Source organism: Phyllostomus hastatus, unplaced genomic scaffold, assembly GCF_019186645.2.
Source record: "Phyllostomus hastatus isolate PE091 unplaced genomic scaffold, TTU_PhHast_1.1 phas_contig_34, whole genome shotgun sequence".
Lineage (NCBI taxonomy): Eukaryota > Metazoa > Chordata > Mammalia > Chiroptera > Phyllostomidae > Phyllostomus > Phyllostomus hastatus.
Window position 1 is genome coordinate 6,746,243 of NW_025333857.1, and position 26,610 is coordinate 6,772,852.

Genomic DNA, 26,610 nt, shown 5'->3' on the forward strand with positions numbered 1-26,610 from the left:
CATTTGCTGATGTTTTCCTTTAGCTGTGCAGAAAGTTTTTATTTTGATGAGATCCCATTTATTTATTCTTTCCTTTATGTCCCTTGCTCTAGGGGACATATCAGTGAAAATATTGCTGTGTGGAATATATGAAATTTTCCTGTCTATGTTCTCCTGTAGGACTTTTATAATGTTGTGAATTATATTTAAGTCTTTTATCCACCTTGAGTTTATTTTTGTGTATAGTGTAAGTTGGTGGTTGGGTTTCATTTTTTTGCATGTACTATTTTAGATATCCCAACACCCTTTGTTTAAGAGATTATTTTTATTCCATTTTATGCTTCTGCCCCCCTTGTCAAATATTAATTAATCATACAGTCTTAGGTTTATTTCTGGGCTCTCTATTCTGTTCCATTGATCTATGTGTCTATTCTTATGACAGAACCAGACTGTTTGGATCATGGTGGCCTTATAATACAGTTTGATATCAGGTATTGTGATCCCTCCTACTTTGTTCTTATTTCTCAAAATTGCTGTGGCTATTCAGGGTCACATATGGTTTCATATAGATTTTTGAAGTGTTTATCCTGTATCTGTGGAATATGTCATTGCTATTTTAATAAGGGTTATAATGAATCTATAAATTGCTTTTAATAGTATGGCCATTTTGATGATGATAATTGTTCCAATTTATGAACATGGTATATGCTTCCATTTGTTTGTGTCTTCCTTAATTTATTTCTTCAGTGTTGTGTAGTTTTCTGAGTATAAGTCTTTTACCTCCTTGGTTAGGTTTATTCCTATGTACTTTATTTTTCTTGTTGCTATATCATGAGAGATATTTTCCTGATCTCTGAATGTCTTTGATTTCTGAATATTGACTTTCTATCCTACTGTTTAGCCAAATGTACATATAAGTAGACTAGTTTTTTGGTGGAATCTATAGGATTTTTTATGTACACTATCATGTCATCAGCAAACAATGGCAGTTTTGCTTCATCATTTCAAATTAGGATGCCTTTTATTTCTTTTCTTGTCTGATTGTTGTGGCTAAGGCTTCTAATATTATGTTGAATAGAAGTGGTGGAATTTCCACAGAAAACTAAAAATGGAACTGCCTTTTGACCAGGCAATTTTATTACTGGGATGCTACCCTAAGAATCATGAAATACCAGTTCAAAAGAACTTATACAACCCAGTGTTCATAGCAGGAAAATTTACAATAGCCAAGTATTGGAAGCAACCTAAGTGTCCATCTGTAAATGAGTGGAACAAAAAATTATGGTACATTTACACTGAAATACTACACAGGAGAAAGAAAGAAGGAGCTCCAATCCTTTGTGACAGCATAGATGGGTCTGGAAAGCATTATGCCAAGTGAAATAAGCACAGTGGTGAAATAGAAATACCATATGATCACACCTACAAGTGTAACCTACTCAACAAAATAAACAAGCAAGCAAAATATAACAAGAGACTTTGAAATAAAGAACAAACTGACAGTAAGTAGAGGGAGGAGTGAGCAGATATCAGGGGGAAAAGGGGAAGGTTCACCAAGGCACATGTATAAAGGACACATGGGCAATGACAAAAGGGGATAAGATTGAGGGGGGAAGGTGGGGATGAGTCAGGGGACAGTGAGGGAGAGGAAATGGAGACAACTGTACTTAAACAATAAAAAAAGAAGAGTGAAAAATGAAGAAGCAAATGGGCTAAACAAAAGGGTTAACATGATTAACATGAAGTCTTTCTGGTAGACAAGGAAATAAAAATTATTTAAGATATTACATATCTCACATTAAAAGTAGTGAATTAGCCCTTGACAGCTGGTTCAGCTGGTTGGAGTGTGGTCCCATATATTAAAAGTTGTGGTTTCCAGGTAAGAGTGCATATCTGGGATGTAGATTTGATACCTGATCAGGGCATTTACAGAAAAAAAACAATTGGTGTTTCTCACACATTGATGTTTCTCTCTCTTTCTCTCTAATAAACATGTACTTGGGTGAAGATTAAAAGAAAATAAATAAAAATAAAAGTACCCAATTATTTTATTTAGTTATCTTAAAAGAAATTTTATAATTCTAGGTATCAATATGTATAAAATTTTCCCAATATTTCACATACTTACTATATTTGAGAGTTTGACAATATTATTACTGTAGACAACAGGACAATGAGTCCTAGATGTTGAGCAAAAGAAGGTTAAGTGAAAAATCTGAATATCAAAGACTAGGAATTGAGTATAATTTTAAAAATTATACAAGTAAATAGGACATTTTTGTCTTCTATAGTTGTGAGTCTATGATAAAGGAGACATCAAGAGACAAAGATGATACTATATTGAAATTTAATTCACAAGAAGCCAATCTAATAACTTCAACTTAAAAAATAAATATTAAACAGTGATTCAATCAAAATAAGTTTTTTTAAGGGGCTAAGCTAATATAGTTCAAAGAGGTGGAGTCATTTCAGTCAAATTTTATTCAAAGATAGAAGGTAAAATGTCAAGGTGATATCAAGACAAAGTGCTTTTGCTGTTTTTTGTTTGCTTGTTTGTTATTAGTTAGGCACTTAATTAGAGAGAGTCCATGGTTAGATTGTCTGTTTAGTATTTAATTAAGTTTTTTTCACAGTTCTCACATGCCACTATTTATGCTTCTTTCATACTACAAGTTGTGATTCCTTGTATACATGTCTAATTTCTTTGGGAAGGCATCATTTCCTTGAGTAAAGAATTATGGTATTTTTTTAAGGTTTATTTATTTATTTTTAGAGAGGGGAAGGAGGGAGAAAGAGAGGGAGAGAAACATTAATGGCTTGGTTGCCTCTCAAGTGCCCTCTACTGGGGACCTGGCCTGCAACCCAGGAATGTGCCATTACTGGGAGTCGAAATCAGCAACCCTTTGGTTCTCAGGCTGGCACTCGATCCACTTAGCTACACCAGCCAGGTCTCTGGTCTTTTTGTCTTATTGTATTGCTAGGTGTGATAAATACTTTAGAGTGCATGAATCCACTTTCATAAAATAATTTAAAAACTTTCTCTCACAAAAACTATGTAAAGGAGAAAGGTGATATAATATGTTATCACAATGTCATTTATTCAGTTGTTTAATCAACACAAGTGCTTTTGTACATACTTAAGTGTCAGGTAGTATGATTTTTTAATAATAATTTTTTGAATGACAAAATTAAAATGTTTAGAGTATTTTTCTCTCAAATATTTTATGTGCAGATTATTAGCATAGTGTGTGTCTACCCCTTTAGAAAAAGCTCCCAGAACTTTCTTTTGATTCTAAATGTGCAACATTCTTCACTAATTATTATTAAATTAAATGACCCAATATATCTCAGTGGAACCCAGAAATATTTTCACCATTGGCTTAAAAAGTTAGTGAAGCAGGGCTTTAAAAGGGCACAAAATGCACGGATGCACAATAAAAGTTTAAAGAGCAGGACCTGACATTTTTGGAATACCCTTAGTGAATATTAAGTAGAATTCTAGAGCTTGTAGTAACTCACATTTAGTGCTTTATTCTCTGTTGTGGCTGGTGGCAAAACTCCCAGCTCTGCTTCTTTTTGTGTGGTGCTATAATGTGATGTGATTGGCATCGACTCTTCCTGTTTACTTTTTAAATTTTTCAAGCATTATAAAGACTGAGTTGTATTCTCTTTGCAGTAATATCTTGCTGCATACTTTTGCATATTGAAGGACTCAGAGCACATATGAAAAAGCACAAATATAATGAAAAGTGTTCTGTTTGATTTTCTAAGTTAGAGATAAAGCAAAAACATTAGAGTAAAAAAAATTGAGGGAATAAAACAATTTATACAGAAAGTTTTCATTATCTCCAAACTAAAAAAAATTATATTTACAGTAAAATACACAGACTAAAAGTTTGGTTGAGTACTATTAAGTTTTTATGGCTTTATTTATCCTAAAAGATTTCTTAAAATCTGGAAATCTGAAGACCTGATACTCAAATTTTATTTAATAAATTATGAACACACCTTAGTGTTGTCCTTCTATAGGCTTCATGTTGCTTTGAGAGCAGCTCTTGAAATTTGCTTTGATATTTACTATAAAGACATTTTGAATACACTTTTTAAAAAAAATTCAATTATAGTTTATATTCAATATTACTTTGTATTAGTTTCAGCATAGTGGTTAGACAATCATAACTTTACACAATGTTCCCACTGATATTTCTAGCACCCACCTGATGCAGACCCCAACTCATGGAGTCAGCCACATTGTGGATGGGGGAGAGACATTCACAGGGACTACTGAGTCCTGTGGAGGAAAAGGGACAGCATAGCTTTTTCTCTCAAGGGGAGGAAAAAGCCACAGCCTCCACCATGACAGGCTTTTATTTGTTTTTTCTGGGCATGTTACATGATGGTCCTCATTTACTATGCACAGGTTTGCTTTAGGTGGTTACCTTTTACAGAAAACAAAGGAGCCAATGCCACTAATCACATCACAGAAGAAGGATATTTGCAAATGAAAAGGGAAAAGTGGTTGAACCAGTTATACTCCATACTGGGGAGTTTTAGCAAAAGCAAGTCTCAAAGTGGCCTAGGTACATAGCAGGGCTGATTCTCCATGGGAGAACCTATCTATGGTCATAGGTCCTGAGCATCTCGGAATGCGAGCTGGGCCATGCAGAATAGTCTCCTACATTTTGCCCCTTGTTTTTAGTTAGTACTGCTATAGATCCCACAAAGCTTGCTACTTGCTGGTCTCTCACAGGACCCTGGGAAAATAATTTGCAAATAGATCAAAGTACACAGAGTATTATTATAATCAGTAAGCAACCAGTGGTTTCAAAGACCCACATGCTCAGATTAAGCCCATCAATCATTGTCAGACAGTAATGGTCAAATAAATAACATTCAAAGAACTCTGAGGGCCTATTTTGAGTCAGGGTCAGATAGCTAAAGGGCCACAAAAGTTTGGGGAAACCAACTCATTTCAGGCTTGGACCCTTATCATTTCAATTGAAGGTATTAGCAAAGTAGGTTTCATAGGATTTTATGCTTTCTCTCTTAGGCCTAATTGCCCTGGGAAATCTGCCCTTTCCAGCACAGGGCTGCACTCACCTCCAGCATTGTTTCAAGCTTAGGTTGAGCAGGGGGAGTAAGGCAGCCAAGAGATTAGGAGACTTCTTGCAGACAGAATGAGGACTCACACTATGTCAAAGCCAAGGGGTGAGAGTCTATCACTCTCTTTTTCTAAAGCCCCCCAAGTCATTCCCTGAGGGCCTCCATGTGATTGTGCCTGTCTTAGGTCGATCCTCCCTTGAGGAATCTTACCTGTCATTGGCTAACTGACCAAGCACTGGGGGCCAGGCAAGGTGAAGTAAAGTGGGCAGGGCAGAGGTGGTACTCCTGCCAGAGAGATAAGCTTTGTGTCCTCAGTGGCTTTTAGTCCCAAGGGCTCTCACTCAGCCTTAGCCATGGGAGGTTACAGCTTCTGAAACCAGGCAGGGCTGTTCCCATCAACTAATCTCCCTCTTTTTTGTTTGTGAATGCAATTATAGCTGTTAAGCCTGTGAAACCTACTATTTGTTGTTCTGGAATGCAATCTCAAGGAAACAACCTCTATATATATCATAAAGCACAAATAAGGATTAAGATAAGGAGGCATCCAAGGGCTACCATGACCCAAACCCATAAATTCAGTCCATTAAACCAGTTTTTAGGGTTCAACCATTGAACATTATGGGCACTAAGGGGTTGTTGCCTTCTGCAGGAGGCACTTGAGCCTCAGCCTCCACCACTGGGGCAGGCCCCATGCTCCTCCATTGATGGACCCAGGCCTGTGAGTGATGGTGTTAGTGCCTGTTTTCCTTCTGGTTGTTCAGGGTCACCTGGGTCATCCAGTCTGTCAGTTGATTGGTTCTCAGCTCCAGGTAGCAGAGCTTGGTGCCTGTCCCCCTCATGATAAGGCTTTACTCTTTTGGCTGGTAGCCAGACAGGACCTGTAGGAGATAGAAACACACACATACCCTCTTTCCCAAATTAAAAGATTTATAGGGCCTTGCCAAGAGCCATCTCCCAATGAGTCTCTATATAAAACCTGAAGATAAAATGACTTTGTCCCTTTCTTCTGAAAATGTTTCTTAATTGGAGTACAGAGTGATTCATTACAATTTAGAAAATTATAGGTAAACATGGGTAATAAAATCAAATTTGGGGGAAAGGACTCATGACTCCCCCTTTTTGTTTTTTTAAGAATATTTTTTAAAGTATGATGAGCCCTTTCCACAATTGCCTGACCTGTTGGATTATAAGGTATTCCTGTTTTGTGTTGGATATTCCAGTGCTGAAGGAAGACCTGAGTAGAATGGGCAAGGTGTACAGGGCTATTATCAGTTTTAATTTGCTGAGACCATCCTAAATGATTAAGGGCCTCAAGCCAATGGGTTTGCATATTTTTAGCAGATTCTACTGTTAAGGCAGATGCATGTAGGGCACCAGAGTAAGTATCAATAGAAATATGAACATATTTGAATTTTCCCAAGGGAGTGTAAAGAGTGACATCTATTTGCCAAATTATTTGAGAACCTAGTCCTTGAGGATTAACTCATGTAGATAGGGGTACCTTGCTAAGGGCTTGGCAATCAGGACATTCTGTAATAATTTGCTTAGCTTAGAAAGACAGGCCCCCTGCTGTTTCTACAAGCTACAACTAGTTTAAGCAGCAAGTTGTTCTCAGGACCTGGTTGCTCCTAGGTTCAGAGTTTTCAAAGAAAGTGGGAAAGATGGGGTGGTCTTTGCTTAAATATGTTTTAGACAAAGATGGTTACACATCAAGGGCCTTTTGTGACTCAATTGACTAACTGTTGCCTCCAGGAGAATAGCCAATTCTTCCCCAAAGAAACGATCAGTGTTTACAGGTACTGAGCTAAAAAGTAGTACTTAATCTTCTTTGGAGAAGGGCTAGTTCTCCCCAGGAGACAGTATACCTTTATTTCATTTTTACAATAAAGGGTCATGGCTCTGGCATAAACATGGAGGATTCTTAATATTTTTTTTTAGCACATCACACTCCCCATCCCAATTATAGCATGCTTTAGATTGACAAATTTGTGAACACATTCATAACTTTCAGAAACAGTTTTTTCTCTATTGGCAAATACATTTATCTTTTTTTTGTTATTGCTGTTAATTCTTATTGATTACTCTATTTTTTGAGTGTGCTCAAAAGTGAGCTGTCTCATTATCCAGTGCCATTGACAACTTTAGGAAGGCTGGAGAATAGGGAGGGAGGATGCTAAGCTCTGCACTGCTTGTTCCTAGGACTAAAGCAGTCCCTGGGCCTCCATAAGGAGGACTCACAGTGGTTAAAAGACACAGTTTCTCATTATTTTTATTTTCTGTGCTGTTTACTGTCTGAGGGACATGAGATCTTTTTCCTTTCTTTAAACAATCAGTTTAAATTCTTTCTAAGTATAATCCTTATGATGTAACATTAGAGATCCTATTCTATTTACCAGAAGTTTAGCAAAATATTTTGAGACTGAGCCATTCCTTTCAAAAGAAAAAATTCAAGCAAACCAGTATTTTCAAATTAAATCCTCTAAAGCAGCGAATGAGACACTCACTTAGAGTCTTATCTCACATCACATGGTGTTATTTCAACTTCTGTCCAACTTTTTCCTAACTAAGTCTAAAGATCCCTTATCAGGGAGACATTCAGCAGCTCCTAAAAGCTGCTGAACTAGCTTCAAACATTGCTCTTGTTTTCCAGAAAGCCCATTCCCCATGGCTGAGGATTCAAAGAAACCTTTAAAGAAATTTTTTAACAAATAAAATAACCTTTTTCTGAAATTCCTCCTGCTGCAAGCACAGCATTTACAAAACTAGTCTCAATTTTGCCTTCTCTCCACCTGCACCTTTAAATCCTTATGCAGGTGCACAGAGGGAAAAGGCAAAACTGAAGGGACCCCAAGAGGCGGCTTAAAAGAAGGAATTTGCTGAGATGCTTGTAAACTGTCCTATAGCTAGTTGATGTTTTTGAAGCTGATTAAAGGGAAAATCTTTGCTCTTTCTCCCAGGTCTAGACCTAGTTGGGGGTTGTGCTGTGGGGACTGACTTGTGAGTGTTTTCACAGTGTTGCGGTGAGCACCCTTGTAGCTCTTAACTGCTTGACCCAAGCCCAGAAGGGTGCGGCAAGTGCTTGGGAAAGAGAGCACGGCTCCTGCTTACTAAGGAAGGTAGAGTTGCAAAGCGGTGGAGAGAGGGTGCCCTAGGAAGAAAACCCTTTTCCTCTGAAATCCAACACACCCAATGACCTCCCGGAACAGCACTCAGGGTCGTGGCCCTGACCTGGGCTAATGCACGAGTCTCCAACCAAGTTAGTGTATCATCTACAATGACAGTTTGTAGCCTCTGGGTCCCTGTTCGTGGATGCCACTTGATGCAGACCCCGGCTGGTGGGGTCCTCCACATTGTGGATGGGGGAGAGACATTCACACGGACTACAGAGTCCTGTGGAGGAAAAGGGAAAGAATGGCTTTTTCTCTCAAGGGAAGCAAAATGCTGCAGCCTCCACCATGTCAGGCCTTTATTTCTTTTTTCTGGGCACATTACATGATGGTCCTCAGTTACTATGCACAGGTTCGCTTTACCCACCTGGCACTATCTAGTTATTACAATATCATTGGCTGTATTCCCAATGCTGTACATTACACCCCCATGATTATTTTGTAACTACCAAATTGTACTTCATAATCCCTTCACCCTATATACCCAAGCATAACCACCCATTCCTCTGGTAAACATTAGCCTGTTCTCTGTGTCTATGAGATTGTTTCTGAGTTTTTTTGCTGTTGTTATTTTGTTCTTTAGATTCCACATTTAAGTAAAATCATATGGTATTTATCTTTTTTTGACTGAATTATTTCCCTTAGCACAATACCTTCCATGTTTTTATGGGTGATAAGATTTCATTCTTTTTTTATAGCCAAGTAGTATTTCACTGTGTAAATGTGCCACTGCTCTTTTACTCTGTTGCCCTATTGATGGGCACATGGGTTGCTTCTATATCTTGACTATTGTAAATAATTCTGCAATGAACACAGAGGTGCATGTAGTCTTTAAAATTAATTTTTGTTTTTTTTGGATATATACCCAGAAGTGGAATTACTAGATCACAAGGCAGTTCTATTTTTAATTTTTTTTGAGAAAATTCCATACTATTTTTCATAGTGGTTGCACCAACCTGCATTCCCACCAAGAATGCACAAGAGTTGCATTTAGTCCACATCCTTGCCAGCACTTTTTGATTTATTCATCCTAGACATTCTGACAGATATAAGATAATATCTCACAGTTTCAATTTGCATTTCTCTGATTAGTCACATTGAGCATCTTTTCATGTCTCCTGGCCATCTGAATCCTTTTGGGAGAATTATCTTTAAGAACATTGTTTTTAAACTTCTGATTCCGGTATAAAAAGCCTTGGGGAAATTTATTTCAATTTATTGAACACAAAATACATATTTATCTGTTTAAATTATTTATTTATTTATTTATATTTCTCTAGTATATCAGTACATGGTGTTACAGAACTTATGAATCATGTTAGAGTTTGTGTTATGCTTTTTTTCATGTTTGCCTCCAGAAAGCTCAGATCAAAATTTATGGTTTATTTACATTAAGTAAACTAGATTTATTAGAATAAAGTTTCTCACCTCTCTTTGATTTCCAGAAAAAAATATATTAAGGGATACACATAAATAAACTGGCTAAGTTTTTCCTAAATCATACACTAATAGAGATGAAAGAGCAGACTCTTTCCAATTAGTAGAGACATGTCCTTCAGAGTTTCTCTGGCAGATGCTTGCCAGGGCCCTACTTGCCTATTTTTAGTGATGGGAACCTTAGAAACTTAAAACAACACTTTTAGTTTATTAAGTAGATAAAATCAACTTTCTTTAGCCCTCACACTGACATTTATTTCTATGCCTCCCTTGAAAACTCAAGACCTGACATTTGAAGTTTTGAGTCTTTAAATTGTCTTTTATTTATTCTATTGTTATGGTTAACCAATATTATTACTTTGGAGATTTAAGTGGTGATTTTCAATGACATATTAATAAGTTGGGCTACCTGCTTTTAGATATATGGACATTCCCAAAGTTGAAGACATATACCATTAGGTATATATGGTTTGCAAAACTGAGTTAAGGTCAAACAAATTTGTTTTTAAGTGCTTTACTTTACATACTTAGAATATTAGAAAGAACTTAGCATTCAAAACCAAATAGGTTGTTTATGTGTAGTATAAATCTTTCCTTGATGTAGTATAGATCTTTCTCGATGTTCACAATTGTAAATGATAATATCTTTATTTGTTTCAAATATGAAATTTCATCAGCTGATGTTCATTCTTATATGACTTGAGCATCCACAGTGGGCTTGGTATAGGTAGTACATGTTGGATCTGTTTTAAAAATTAGCACCTTGACATTTGTATCCATGATAACCATAAAATTAAAAATGGATTCCTTAAGATTTACAAACATAAGAATACCAAAATATATATTTCACAATATCTTTTCAAAATCAGTTGCAGTCTCTGTTGTCTATTACTGGCTTCTGGCAGGGATGGTCAAGTCTTATACAAGGGAAATTTGCCTACTGGTTGGTGGTCATTTGCATATATTCCAAGGAACTGGCACAGGGTAGGAGACTTGTTAAGAGAACAATAGGAATCAAGGGTGTCAATTATAGATGATGGTTATGGAAGCACATAGTGGATTCTTCTACAAAGAAGAAACTTAAAAGAATAATCACCATGATTGTCATCAACGTGGTTTGTTGTTTTTCTCTTATTGTTTAGATATAGTTTGTCCTTGAATTTTGTCATTGGGTTACTGAATTACTTCTCTTTGCAGTGATGTGCCCCTCACTAGGGAAAAAATTCCTCTAATACCAAGGAATTTTAAAACAAACTAAAATTTAAAGGATGAGGGTGAGCCAGGATATGGCTAAACCTCATCAAAGTGAAACAAGGACCATAGCATTTAGGTATCGTTCTATTTTGTCCACAGGGAATAAAATGGTAGGAGTTTAGGAAATTCTACTAATATCAAGTGAAAAGCAGAAATGTAGTATGTTGGAATTCCTAAGATATTGGTCTAGAATTTTTATTCTTTTGTCACTCTCTGTCCTTTGTGATTGCATTCAGTCCCATGGTTCAAAATGCTTTCAACTTCCTTAACTCCCAGGCATGACAGTTCACTGTGAGCACCACCCTGGCTATGTAAGTTGGATATTTAAGACACATCTCAATTTCAACATGTTCAAAATGACACCATTTCTCCCCACCAATCCTGTCATCAGCTCTGTCTTATTCCTTCTTCCTCTAGTTTTCATGGTCATAGTAAATTGTGCAATCAGGTAGTCATTGTTCAAGCCAGAATATTACAATCATCCTTGATCCTTCCATGTTCCACAAGTATGGCAACAATATTTGTCTTATTTCTGATTCATTCTCTTTTGCTCCACTGAGACCAGCATAGACTCTTGTCTGGCTATAATAAAATCCTACTAACTATTGTCTTTATTTTCTCCCTTGCTTCACTAAGTCTGTTCTCCCCACAGCAAGAAGACATGTCTTGAAAATTAAACAAAAAACCTATGCAAACAAAACATGGATTTAATTATGCCACTGTCTTGCTAAAACTAATTACTTCCTCTTCCAATTAGAATATTTAAAAATATTTATTTTCTTATTTCAGTTAGGATGAGACTAATTGTTGATAGATGTTAAACAAGCAGCTCCCTGGGGATAAACATCTCTATTTTGTAGTGAATACCTTACAAATTTCTTTTGTTTCAAAACTCCCCCTTGCTTCAACACCAAGGCCATATCATTAGAAGGTATGTGCAGTTGCACTCTATTATATAAATAGATAATAGATATAAAATATCTATTGTCATAATAGGAAACTATAGCAAAATAATTTGGGAAGTGGTGAGCTTTGAGTAGTGATCCCTTTTCTTTCTCATATAATTAATTTAGTTGTAATTTAACTAATTTAATTTTTAATAATAGTTGAAAAACAGGCTCACCATATTCCTGAAAACTCAGCCATCAGTTCTTACAAGCCAGTTTGAGCAGCAACTTCATCCCATTGAATGAAATTCAAGAATTTTTCTCTGGATAAGCAAGTCCTCATAACCTGGTATCTATTCCTTTCTCCCTGTGTTCATCTCAAATCTTTGAATCCCCCTTTTCCAGATCAATGGATTTCTTTTCTGTGACTGCAGCATAGCAGGCTCTTTGTTCTCTTGGACATTTTCTATCCAAAAGGATTTGAGTGGATGCTTTTATGTTGAAATTGAAAAGAGTTCAGAGGACATAATAATTTATTAATATCCTAAACTTGGGATATTATATAATTAAACAAAACATGCATGTAATTTAATATTTAATTTAACCACTGAACAGTAAGGATAAGGACACCAACTACATGACTACAAATCTGCAAATCTTTGATTTCATTGTAAGAAATTCAACAACTCACAAATTCAGAAAGTATTACAAATATTTGGCAAGTTGATCTATTTTATTTCCATTATTTTAATGTATTTCACCCTTGTTCTCGATATTAACTTTAGTTATTTTCTATCATTTTCTTAGGTCCTTGTTGGGAACCTCCCTGCCTGGTTTCAGAGGCTGTAACCCCCGCCAAAGCTAAAGCTGAGGAAGGGACCTTGAACCATAAGCCACCAAGGAGACAAAAGCTTATCTCCCTGGCAGGAGCACTGCTTCTGCTCCTTTTACTTCATCCATAACTGGCCCCTAATGCTTGGTCGATTAGCCAATGACTAGTAAGATTCCCCAAGGGAGGAACAATCTAAGACAGGCACGATCATGTGGGAGCCCCCAAAGAAGGACTTGGGGGGCTACAGCAAAAGGGGGTGATGGACCCTCACCCCTCGGCTTTGACATAGCCTGAGTCCTCATTGTCTGCAAGAAATCTCCTAATCTCTTGGCTGCCTTATTTCCCCTGCCTGACTTAAGCCTGAAATGATGACAGAGGGTGGTGCAGCCCTGTGCTGGAAAGGGTGGGTTCCCTGGTGATCAAGTCTAAGAAAGAATATGTAAAATCCTGTGAAAACTGCTTTGTTTAGAATGCACTCAATTAAATAATAAGGGTCCAAGCAAGAAGTAAGTTCATTCCTCAAAGTTTTACAGCCCTTTAGCTATCTGACCCTGACTCAAAATAGGCCCTCAGAATTCTTTGTTATCTATTGTTTGATCCTTACTGCCTGACAATGATTAATGAGCTCTACCTGAATTCTTGTGCAAAGGAACCCAATAAAAGCCCATTGAGAAACAGGCTCCAGGCCCTTCTCCTGTAAGAGATCAGCCACCTTTCCTCCCCAAGCAGATCATGTCTTGGTAGACTATTCTCATCTGTGGCAGATGGGGGGCTCTGTGGACAAAGCTCCCCCACAGGTTCTTTATGTAAACTTAAAAATTCTGCTTCTCTTTTGAATAGGTATTTGAGATAAATGTCTAAAATTTCATTTTAGGTTAAGGATAGTATTTTTGCTATTCTTGAAGTAGGGAATTTATCCTCTCTTGATGATGTTGTGCTGCTCTGCCACCTCCAAGGTTGTGCCCCTTCCTGGGTCCAGCTGTAATCAGTGATTGGTCTACACAGAGGGACAAAGACCCTGTCCTCTTGCCTCAGTTTGAGGGCCATCCCAACTCTGATTGACTGAGGTATTTGTTGAAACGGCATCACAGTTCAAGTTCTTCCTTTGCTTATTTTTTGTAATTTTATATTAATTTATTTTAATTAAATGTATTTGATAATAACATAAGTTTTAAGAGTACAACTTTATAAAATATCATCTGTTTATGTCATTCTGTGCTCATTGCCAAAAGCCTGGAGTTGTTGAGTCACCATAGAGTTGACCACTTTTACTCTCTTCAGTGTCCCCCTATCCTGCTTAGCTTTTTTATTTTGTTTACTTCCTCAGGTTATGTTGCTGTGACCACTAGCCAGTACATATCTCATAAACAAATCACTTTTTCAAAGTTGCTTTCCCAGAGAACCTGACCTAAATAACAGGTAAATACATTATTAATATTATTAACTTCCTTTACCAGCACTCCAGAACCAAAAACAAGTAGGTTTATTTGGATAATTTAGGAAAATACCAACCACCTCCACACCCTCTTTCCCAGCAAACCCCATACTCAATAATTTTTGAGAATTATTGTTTTAGTATTTTATACCACTCTCTATTTTATAAGCTCGATGTTCCCATGACCAGGGCCCAAGAAGGTTCACAGCAAATCTTGTTTTTATTCTGCACTTAGCATCTTATTAGTACTTCTGCTTCTTTTCCTAACAATGTAGTACTCACAGAAAGTCTAGATGGGAGTCCTTAAAATCCCTTAAACCTGATAAATGTTTACTATTTTGGAGACCATAGCTCTCTCATTTCCCACTCTGGTTTTCTGAGCTTGTTAGAATTCCCCACTATATATTAATAGGTTATCTTAAATGGATAACCTTTCTCATAAGATAATTATAAATTTAAATGTGATAATTAGGTAAAGCACCAGACACAGTTGTCCTGGAACATATTTTATTAGTAGTAAGAACTATATCTTGGTCACATAATTTTATCTATAAGTGGCTCATAATTTAGCAACTAAAGTCTGACAGTAAAGCAATAATATTGGGGAAAATGGCAGAGAAATGCTTAGTATCAGAATCTTACACCCAGACACTATTTTTCAAGATCAGTTTAATTAATTTTGGGGAGATGCTGTTTTTTTTTGTTTCAAACAGTCATAGAGAACTTTTCATTTTCTTCTCTTCCTTTTAGTTACTTTTAAATAATTGAGATATAATGTATATATAACATTGTATAACTTTAAGAAATATAACCTATTGATTGAATGTTTATATACTGGAATATGATTACTACTGTAGTGTTATCTAATGCCTCCATCATATTATATAATCATCAATTCTTTTTTATGGTGAGAACCTTTAAAATGTAGTCTTCTAGCATTTTTGTAATATATAATACATTACTGATAACTATAATCACAATGTTGTACATTGGATCTCCAGAACTTATCCATCTTCTAATTGCAAGTTGATACCCTTTGACTAAAATTTTCTCAATTCCTCAAACCTTGAGCCCTGGTCAACTACTATTCTACTTATGTTTCTATGAGTCTGAATTTTTTAGATTCTGTATGTAACTGATATCATACATATGCCTTTACTCAGCCTTATAGTATTCACAAATTACTGTCACAATTACACTCACAGATTTCATATATGGAATTTAATTTTGGTACATTCCAAAGATATTTATGAGAATCAACTACGTGCCAGGAAACATTCTAAGCCCACTATAGTGTATAATCTCCTACAAATTGTATAACCACCTTACACCTTGCAGAGTTCATTACAGTTTCTAGTTTCCAGATGAATTAATTGAGACTCAGAGTTTAAGAAAAACTCAAATGCACACAACTGAATGTGGTGAAACAAGATTCAAACTTACGTCTTGCTCACAGCTCCAGATTCTGTTCTTTTTTCAATAATCTTCACTTGTATTCATATTTGATCAAGGATAACAATCATAATTTTTAAAATGTACAAAATCACAAAAACATATCTAAATACACATGAGTAATTAAGTTAATATCTGCACACTAATCACATTTCTATTACAAGGAAAGGTGACAGGAGTAATGTTGCATTAACCACATAAAGGCCCTAATCTTTTAGATCATAAAGACATATAATTTTTAGAAGTTAAAAATATATAGTGCACAAAAGGAAAATATTAACAAAAATTTATCCTGGTCTTTGAATTTCTAAATCACCAATTTGGTAACTTGGCAACAACAATATGACATGAATGCATTTAAAACAGATTGTCATTTTGGCTTTAAAAAGGAAACATGAAAATATTTAATATAGCTTTGAGTAGTTTTTATGTTATGGTTGCCATCCAAGTGTGTACATGATGAAAAATTAAGAAATCTTGCTGAGATGCCACACATAGAATATGTATTAAGAGAGAATTAAAAATGCCATACTGTTAGCAAGTTGAAGAGAAATATATTTTTTAGTTCCAAAATGATGGTGAAAGTCAGTTAGTTCTGAACTATAGCTCTTCTCTTATCAAAAGTGTTTTTAAATCTGCCCTGGCTGGTGTGGCTCAGTGGATTGAGTGCCAGCCTGCAAAGCAAGGGTCGTCAGTTCGATTCCCAGTCAGGGCACATGCCAGGTTTCAGGCCAGGTCCCCAGTGGGGGCCACGCAAGAGGCAACCACACATTGATGTTTCCCTCTCTTTCTCTCTCCTGCCCCCTCTCTAATTTTTTTTAAATGTGTTTTTAAATCTAAAGGTCATAATCTGTTTTTAATTTCATTTAATGAAATTATCCTTTTGTTGTGTCTCCACACCCAAATTTTTTTAAAAAATGCTAAATAGAACCAAATATTAATAGTCATAACAAATTTTCATACATATGAGACATTTAATATTAGAAGAATGGATGAAGTAAGAAAGATATGAGATATTGGTCTTAATACAACCATTATACTACTGATGTTTTCAAGCAAAAATGAAAAGAACTGCTACCAGATTATCTATCTTGTTTCTTCTTCTTTTTTTTTTCTAGACATTTACCTATTTCACATTTTCCAGCCTTCTTGCAGTTAGTATTAGTCATGTAGCCTATTATTGAACAAAAGGAATGTGGACCTCTGTTAAGTCAGGCTCATAAGAACTTGATACATTGACTTTCATTCTCCTTTTCCCTAGTCTTGATGGAGTTAAGTGAAAACCCTTGGAAGCTATGTATTAAAAAGAGCAAAGTCCAAAGTTGGAAAGAATCTAGATACCTCTATCTTAGTGGACTATAAATGGCTCCCCAGTGTCTTGAACTTGATATTGGGTAAGAAATCAATTTTTATTCTATTAAGCCTCTGAAATTGGAGGACGTGATTGTCTTATCACCTAGCATTACCCTAATAATATTATCATTGTCATTTTAACAGCTATAGGAATTGAATACCAGATCACAGATAACTTTCCTGCCCCAGTGGAGTCTACCAGATTTTCTCCTTAGACTATGGAGTAAGAAGGTGCACTTCTCTTTCCCATGCACCATTCCATAAGAAATGAAATATTAACTTATAGACACTCTCTTTAAGCTTGTGTGTATATGTAGATGCATATATTGATAACTATATAGTTATTTTTATATATTTTGGTCAGTGTAGATATATACATATTATAACACAATTATCTGCATCCCAATATTTTTGGCATATTTTTCACGTGCTTTTTTGATTTTTATCAGTGCTAGTCCACTTTGTGCTTTGCCTTTCCACCTCTATCAATGAACTCTATAATAGTGTGTTCAGTTTTATTTCCTTCCACATCCTGATTTTCTGTCCTCTGTTTTCAGTTCTCTTTGGTGACTTTCAGTGACCAGTGCTCACAGGCTATGAAGTTTCTATGAGCAAAGAGAATTAAAAAGCTTAAAACCATTATCAGAATAGATTTTACCATTGTGATCCTAGTAATGAAGGGACAAAGAGCAAATGAAGAAATATCTTAATTGGCTATGAAGGCTGATGGTTTTATTTCTCATCAATAGACTAATAGAATGCAAACAACTGCATAAACTATATGGAAGGACACACCTTCCTAAAATTATGTAACCTGACAATAATTTAGCATGGGGACATAATAAAGCCCCACATCCTCAATTTGTTTATTTATAAACTTTACCCCATCAGCATCTTTCTCTACCCTCAATTCCAATAGTGGCATAGCTACTTCCTGAGTTAGAAAACCATAATGTATCTCTATATCATACAGAGTTTGGAGGACTTATTCATTTTTCCTGCAAAAGTTAAATAAAGTACAAAACTTTCAGCCCATCAATTCTTTAGCAAGCTGTCCAAGGTGACATTTCATTAGCACATTTTGTCAGTGGATAAATCATACAGCATGCTCTGAAGGGAAGGTGGAAAACATCTAGTCCTTTTTCATTAGATCCATATGAACTTGAACCACTGGAGATTACATACAAAAAGCACATGAGACAGAAGAAGCGTTATCTTGTCTATAAACTGCATTAATCATTCATTCCCTTCAGAGTGTCTTAAGTCAGTGTCATGTGTCTGGTTAAGCCCCAAACTGGCTATTCGGTTTTGAGCTGCATGACAGATACATTTCAAGGAAAATCAGAGACATAACGACCTCTGTCTGGCTTGATAAAGTTTTCATTCATCAATTAAGAGGTTCCAATAAGCTAAGATGGATACAGAAAAAATAAGGAAACTTGCATGATAACACTTGCCGATTTTCTCTCCTCTTTCTTGGTTTGCTGTATTGAATTCCTTGGAAATGGTGATCACAAAAGCTTATTGAAATGACTGGATTCGGAAGTCCTATTACCTGAGGAAAAAGAGTTCCTTTCTAATTCTGCTTAGGTGGAGCTCTAAATGGAATAAGCTGGTAAGAAAAGGTTTTATAAGCATCTTTATAATTCTGAAATAAAGGGGTTTTAATTCACTTAAAGTTCTCACATTTTTTTTCTCATTTGAACATGAAAGTTTGCAGAAAAAGGAGTCTATCCCCAAGTTTCATGTTCAGTTGTGTTGGATCAAATCTGAGTGCTAAGAATGTTCCAAAGGTTTAAATACTTATAGTGTCAAAATGTTTCTGAAACATATGCTCAAATGTAAGTTTTTGTTCTATAATACCATCCAGGATATTTTTCAAACCAAGGCTTTTTTGTGTATAAAGTGGGGAGAATATATTTTATAAGTTCTACAGCATTTTTATTAGACAAATTATCAAAGTGAATGAAAACATTGTAAATGAAAGATGTTTTTAAGCAAAATGATAAGCACAATATTTGGTCAATTTCTAAGTGTATTATAAAAAGTAGCCAGTACCACTAAAAAGTATTCGATATCACTGAGGTCAGAAATTTTAGAAGATAATGCTAAATCAATGAAATAAAAGAAATATAATTTGAATTGCTTACTTATATGAACACATAAAGCTAATTAATCAACAGACATATAAAAAACCTCATTGTGCCAAATGCAATATTTGGCAATGTTATGAAACTGCATCATGATTAAACTTTTTAAAAAAATTATTTCAAAGTGCTTTGTTTTCAACAAGCTAATAGTTTTCAAATTGTATTCTTAAGGGAATCATGTGGCTACTCCTCAGATGTTTGTAGAGCAAAATGGGCAAATGGAAGCTGCAGTGTTTGTGGGGAGACTTTCATCACCAACTGAAGCAACTGTGCTTTTACATAGAGTATTTACTGGTAAAATTTCTTTTGAGTAAAATTCTGCAGCTAGGAACCATTAGAAAACTACTGATATAATTAAAATTAAGGATATCTTTTTTCTTTCACTGTCACAAGACATACTTTATTTAAAAATAAAGACAACCAGAAATTTCCATATCTGAGTCTCAGCCAACTACTGAATCAGAAAATTTGGATGCAATATCTTTATTGTGGTAGAATTAATGAAACTGGTTTAATGATCAGCAGCATTGTCGACACCAAGCCATTTAGTAAAGAAATTAATCATGTTTTTTTACTAAGCAGACTCTCCAAATGTCACCCACCTTTTGACATCTTTGTCTTATTACTTAGAATTTAAAAACTGTATCTCAGTCTATCTTCTTTGTCATTGTTATGAGAGTAAATGAACATTTTACTTATCTTGATCTGTGGTAAGTTTCCTGGTGCCTACAAGTTACATTTGTTCAATGACTTTTTTCTTTTTGTGAAGTACTTTTATGTAATTTAATTTGATTTTCACAGTAGTGTAAATTTTATACAGCCTAGTTAAGCTATATGAGAAGTCTCATTGCCCAAATGCATCTGATCAATAAGGTGGCAAAGCTAGAACCTGATCTGCTTTATCTGCCTTTCAGATCATGAGCTGTCCTCACATGCCCTCCCTATTCCTAGATGGGTTTAGCTCTAGAATAATGAATATATGTGTGCATGCTATATTTCATAGTTACATATGGATTGAAAAGAGTGGTAGAATGGAGGCCATAAGAGTAAGCCTAGAAACCTTGAGCCATACCCATATCCAAACTCATTTAGTCTACTTCATAAGTCACTTCAAATAACAACAATGACATCAATAACAGCATCCTCTCATATGGGCAATTTAAATTTTATTCATGTCTTGTATATGCAAATAGAAGTCTTTTTACTTTATACTCTGGGAAAAATATTCTTAAAATAAGATGCTCTTTAAATAAGTAGATTTGGCTTGAAAAGACCTGGGCTTGCATATACCTGAATTTGATTTTTATTTATGTAACCAAAAGATTAAGATGTCTACTAAACAAACACTCTGTCTCCCCATTTTTGCAGATCTGAGATTTAAAATGTTTTATAATAGTGTTTATGATGAACTCACCTACTATGACCTGGTAGCAGCACAGATCTATGAGGAAAGTCAGTTGCTTGAAAAATACAAATGATTAGCTTCCTAATCACTGACACTCAGAACTAAAAGTGGGAAGTTATGGTGAGTTAAATTAGTCTATTGCTTGTAACAAAACCAATTTTGACAAAGGCAACAGGCAAATCATTATGAGGAAAAGTTTCAGTGAACCCAAGGGATACATATGATCTCAAGTTGGGACTATGTCGGTTTGTTTTATATGTCAACACATTAGGTCACAGGGTGCCAAATTAAGCACTATGTAGGTATAACTGTACAGATATTTCCGGATGAGATTATCATTTGAATGAATAGCTGCAGTAAAGTGGGCAGCCCTCCCCCACATGGGTGTGCAACATCTAAGGTGTTAAAGGCCTCAACAGAACAAAGAAATGAAAGAAAGGAGGAGTCATACCCTTTCTGCCTGCCTGCTGCTGGGACACTTCACCTCCTCATCTTCTCCTGCTTTTGTACTAGAATATACTCCATCAGCTCTTCTGGCACCTTTAAAGTTGGACTAGAAATACACACCAAATTTCCTGCATCTTCATATTACAGATGGTAGGTCATAAAACTTCTCAGCCTCCATAATTATGTGAATCGGCTTCTCATAATCTCTCTCTCTATATATATCTATCTATATGTATATAGATAGATAGATATATATAGAGAGAGTTATATCCCAGAAAACCAGAATTATCTTCTGAAAGGCAGGCCCCTTGTATATAAGCCTCCCCCTCCTCAAGGTGAGTGTTCTAGGAACCCACCTGTACCAGCTGGCATCATGGTAAGAAGCTGTACTCAGCTTCAGTGAATTTTTTTGAAGACTCAACATGTTTTTGCATTTCATGATGAGTAATTCATGAACACACCTGCCCATACCATGCTAGGTATTCAGCAGTTTTTGACAAAAAATGCCATGACCCCTGGGCCCCACCCTTTCTCTACACCAGATTTCATCCAGAAGAGATTTCCTTTTGTTTGTTTCCTTGGATAAAAAAAGACCTTAAAGAGAAACATTTTCTGATATGGAAGAGGTGAAACAAAAAATGGCAGAAACACTAAAAGATATCAAAGTCAATGAGTTCAAAAACAGTTTTGAGCAGTGGAAAAATGTGTTGATAAGTGTATTGTATCAGATTGAGAATACTTTGAAAGTGACTGAAATTGAATCATATAAGAATAAATATACAAGTTTGTATAAACAAATTCCATTTTGCTTGATCTCCCCTTATATCTATCTATCTACCTATCTAGATATTTATCATCATCATCACCCATCTATCATCTATCTATGGTTTTTACAGAAGATAGCCAAGTAATAGCCAAGTAATATGAAAAATAGAAACATTTACTGAAGAAGATATAAGATACAAGAAACATTGTACATAGGACAATGACACCTCTGTTTCCTTGAAGTAGGCACCTTGGAATCACACACAGTTCTCCCAGTTGCAGTCAGCTGCCCAGTCATATTTTTCTGAATATCATCAATGGTCTGAATTATCTTCCCTTTCAAAGGTGATTTTAGTTTTGGAAAAAGCCATAAGTCACAGAGCACCAAATCTGGGCTGTGGGGAGGCTGAACTGCCTGGGCAATTTGATGTTTTGCCAAAACACTCTGCAGAGAGATATGATGTATGAGCAGGTATATTGTCATGAAGAAGCTACCAATCACCAGTTTCCCATAGCTGTGGCCTCCTGAATCATCCAAATAGTTTCCATGGAGGAATGTTCAAGTTTAATGCAAAATTGGATGCAGATTCATTGTTCTACTCGCTCAGTCATTTTGAATGAGATGGCCACACAATACATATGCTCACTCAGCTTCGTCAACCACCCCCACTGACTAGTACAATGAAGTCATCATTGTTCATGTACGCACAGTCCAGTCCACTCTCCTTGGCTGCCAGGTTACCTTGATATAGTGCAAAACATTCTCATTATATTAACAATAGCTGGACTTTTTCTGGACAGACCTTATAAATATGGTATTGAGAAAGACAAAGATGTAAGTTTAGATTAAAAAGGGTAAGAAAATAAGAGATGGGGATAGAGAGAAATATGAGAAGCTGGAAACATATATAATCTATAAATAAATGCATAATCTCTTACTGGTTGTTTCTCTGGGAAACCCTGACTAATACAGGGACTAAGATCGAGCTAAAAGATCTGAGCAAATAAACCCTGTGTTTCTCTCCTCACCTTCTCACTGTGGGCTTTGCTTTTCCTGTTCTCCATATTTAAATATTGCTGCTCTGTTCAACAATAACAAGTTTATATATTAAAATTCCAGGTACACACAGATATTCCCAAGTCTATTTTTGGGTAGTTAGTCCTAAGTCTCAATTTCAATTTTGCAGAAGACAATGACTAGCTCAGTTTGAGTTAGCCATCAGTGTAGACATCTAGTCAGCTAAAACTGGTGAAGCCTTGGTGTCACTTTTGTAATCACTGATGAGGCTCCCAGGGGGCACTCTTTCAGCTAGGGTGGGTGTGGGGAATGGGGTTGGAGGACAGAAAGCAGCACTAAGAGAAAGAAGGAGACAGGGGACATTGTCCCTGGCTAGGTAAAGTGACCAGAGTTTTCTTAAAACACCACAAACCCCCAAATCTCTTTGGTGATTTATGCAGGACAACACATATACACCTGCTGTGCAGATGTGACACTTGCTCCTTCTTTATCCATATTTCCCTTATGTTTTGGCATTGTGGTAGTAGCACAGAAAGAACACAGCAGATTAGAACTCAGACTGTTGGGGGAGTCAGGCTTCTAATAAGAAAATCACACTGAAGTGTGAAAAACTCTGTGATAAAGGTGATCATGGGTTCTGTTGAGGCCTGAAGAGAACTACCAGCTGGAGTCAGAAGGTCGAAACAGGCTTTTCTGGACTGATGACCTCAAGCCCTCCCTACATTTCCAGCACACCTTATTAAACCATTTAAAATGGTCCTGCTGTTGCATATTAAATAATTAGTGCGGCATTCCTTTCAACTGGATAAGCATTAACAAAAAACACATGGTTGGGCTTTAGTAAATCCATGGTAACCAACAACTTACAATTCTTATTGTGGAGTTGAGGAATTGCCTTACATAACTAAAGCTACACTGACTGCTTATATATCGAAGGAATTAATGTCTTAATCTATAAACCTGACTCATAATTCTTTAAGTTTATTTTTACTGCATAATTATACTGTGCTTAGAAATGCTGCAATAAAATTGAGGCAGCTCTGTGGATGCCATTCTTCTGCAATTCTTTTTTTTTTTTTTGCCTCAATCCAGTTATTATGGCTGGGTTTGGAAAGATTTACTATAACTATAAATATGAATAAATTACAGTGGAATTTTATGGAAATAACTGTATTTTCACAATAATTTACTCTGAACTATACACTTCACTATAATACAAAATAAAAAGTATAGTATAACTTTGTTTCAGGGTTCTCTTCTTCAAGAGTAGCTATATTGCATATCATATGTACATGATGCAAATAGAAGTTTCATTTCCAAATATGTACCTGCTGTTTAAACATTTTGTTAAACAAAAATGTTTAAATGTCTCTAGACTCACAAAATTAAAAGGCTGTGTTGAAGGTAAGGTTTAAATTTAAAGTGAACGTTACACTAAATGTCAATGAGCTACTGGGACAAGTGTTAGCAGAAAAGCTCTGTTATAAGTAGTAGAAACCAATTAGCATCTTCCAATTAAATGTACAACTTGAAAACTCATATGTATCTAACACCATAGATGAGAATGTACTAAAACATTATTCTCATTGTAACCCATTGTTCCATTGCATAGTTCTAATTTATAATGCTCTCCTTCATTGTGCTTATTTAATATGTTTATACATTGCTCTCAGGTGTTTCTCAAGCAATGTATAAATATTCCTAAAAGCATGTGGTAGAGTAGTATAAGGTATCAGATGTCAGAGGATAAAAAGGCACACACTTCTGAAACTGCACTCCATTTGGAGATGTGGTGAGCAGAGAGTTAAATAATTTAGTAAATAAAATTAAAACATTATTCCTTATGTACTGATAGAAATTATTGTGGGTAGAAAGGAAATTCCCTTAGAATAAAACCAGAGAATTTAAAGAAATGTGGACTTATTATACTATTCAAAACTCCCCACAGGTGTTCATTTACTTCCTTCTGCTTTTCAGATAAGTTTTACCAGCATACCTTGAGAGGCTTTTTTGGAGCATCCACTTTACATTTATTTCACATGTTCAGGTTCCCATAAGTCATAATGGAGAAAAAATTCAGACAAATAGATCCTTACTCTCTCTCAATGCTCTTCTGTTTACTATGTATCTGTTTGAATGCTTATATATTGCTGGTCTCTGGTCCTGTTAAAACTTATATCCTGTTTACAAGAAAGTTTTAGAATTTGTTTCTTGAATACCTGTCTTCAGGTTAGGTAGGCTGAACCCACTAGAAGGAAATCTAGGGGCATTATTTTATTATAACCATGAGTCCAGAAGGAATCCTATCACCATTTCCCTGATTCTTATCCAGGCTTGCCACTAGAATCTCAAATTCTCTGGAAGGGCATCTCCAGTTTCCTACATTAAAATGCCTCTCATTAAGAATGAAGAGGGGTGGAACTGGATAAAAGAAAGTGAAGGGGTCAGCCAAAGAACATGTATGCATAAACCATAGACACAGACAACAGTGTGGTAATGGCCTGAGAAGGGGGGTGGGGACAAGGGCTGGGTGGAGGTGGGCCTTGAAAGGAGGAAAATGAGGACATCTGTAATAGTGTAAACAATAAAAATAAAGTTAAAAAATAATATATATGATATTTCCTATTTCACAACCACCATCTTAATACTTGTAGAACCCCATCAACCTTTTACCATAGATACTCTTGATAGGCTTAAGATACATGAGAACAAAGGAGGACAATATAATTATTTTTAAATTATCATCTATTCCTTAACTACATGTATTATTGATAGTCATATCTTCATTTATTATGTGATATTAATGCCTTAATTACTAATATGTTTTTATGGAATTTTGTATTGATATACATAAGGAATTCTGTTATTCACTTTCTTTTTTAATAAAGTCTTTGATTTGTTTATAGAGGTAGAATTATGCTGGGCACTATTTTTGTGGTTTTTTTTGTTTTTGGTTTCTGCTTTTTATTATTTTCTTTCTTTCCATTTTGAGTTTCATTGTTCTTCTTTTTCTAGTCCATCAGTAAATGAATGGATCAAAAATGGTGGTACATTTACACAATGGAATTCTATGCAGCAGAAGGGAAGAAGGAATTCCTACCTTCCTCTATTGCATAGATGGATCTGGAGAGCATTATGCTAAATGAAATAAGCCAGGCAGCAAAAGGCAAATATCACATGATCTCATCTATAACAGAAACCCATGAACAAAACAAACAAACTAGCAAAATAGAACCAGAGGCATGGGAACAAGGAACAAACTGACAGGGACCAGAAGAAAGAGGGTAGAGGAATAAGGGAGAAAAAAAGGGGAAGGATCTAATTAGGAAAACAAGTGTAAATGACCCACGGACTTGGACAACAGTGTGGTGATTGACTGTGGGAATTGGGGGGAGGCAGTGGAACAGGGGATAGCAATAGGAGAAAATTGGGAAAATTGTAATAAAATAGTAAAAAAAGAATTAAAGCTATAAATTTGCTGCTAAATATTTCTTTAGCAGGATTCTACAATTCTTTGTTGTATTTTAATTATCATTTTGTTAAAAAAATTTAATTTCTTTTATGAATTCTTATTTGAACCATGGTTGAACCATGGGTTATTTAAATGCATATAGATTTATAAATAACTATAAATATTTGGAGTTTTATAGATGCTATTGTAATTGAATTCAAATTTAATGGTATTATGGTTGAAGAATATACTCTGCTGTCAATTTATTTAAAATTATTTTGATTTGTTCTGTGAGTCACCAATATTGTCTATCTTGATGAATGTGCCCTGTATGCTTCAAAATCTGTATATTGTGCACTTGTTGGCTAAAGTGATATAAATATTGATTTATGGTTGTGGACAGAGTTGTTTATATTCTCTATACAGTAATAATCTTTTTTGTTTAATTTTTCTATTAATTGCAGAAAGAAGAGAT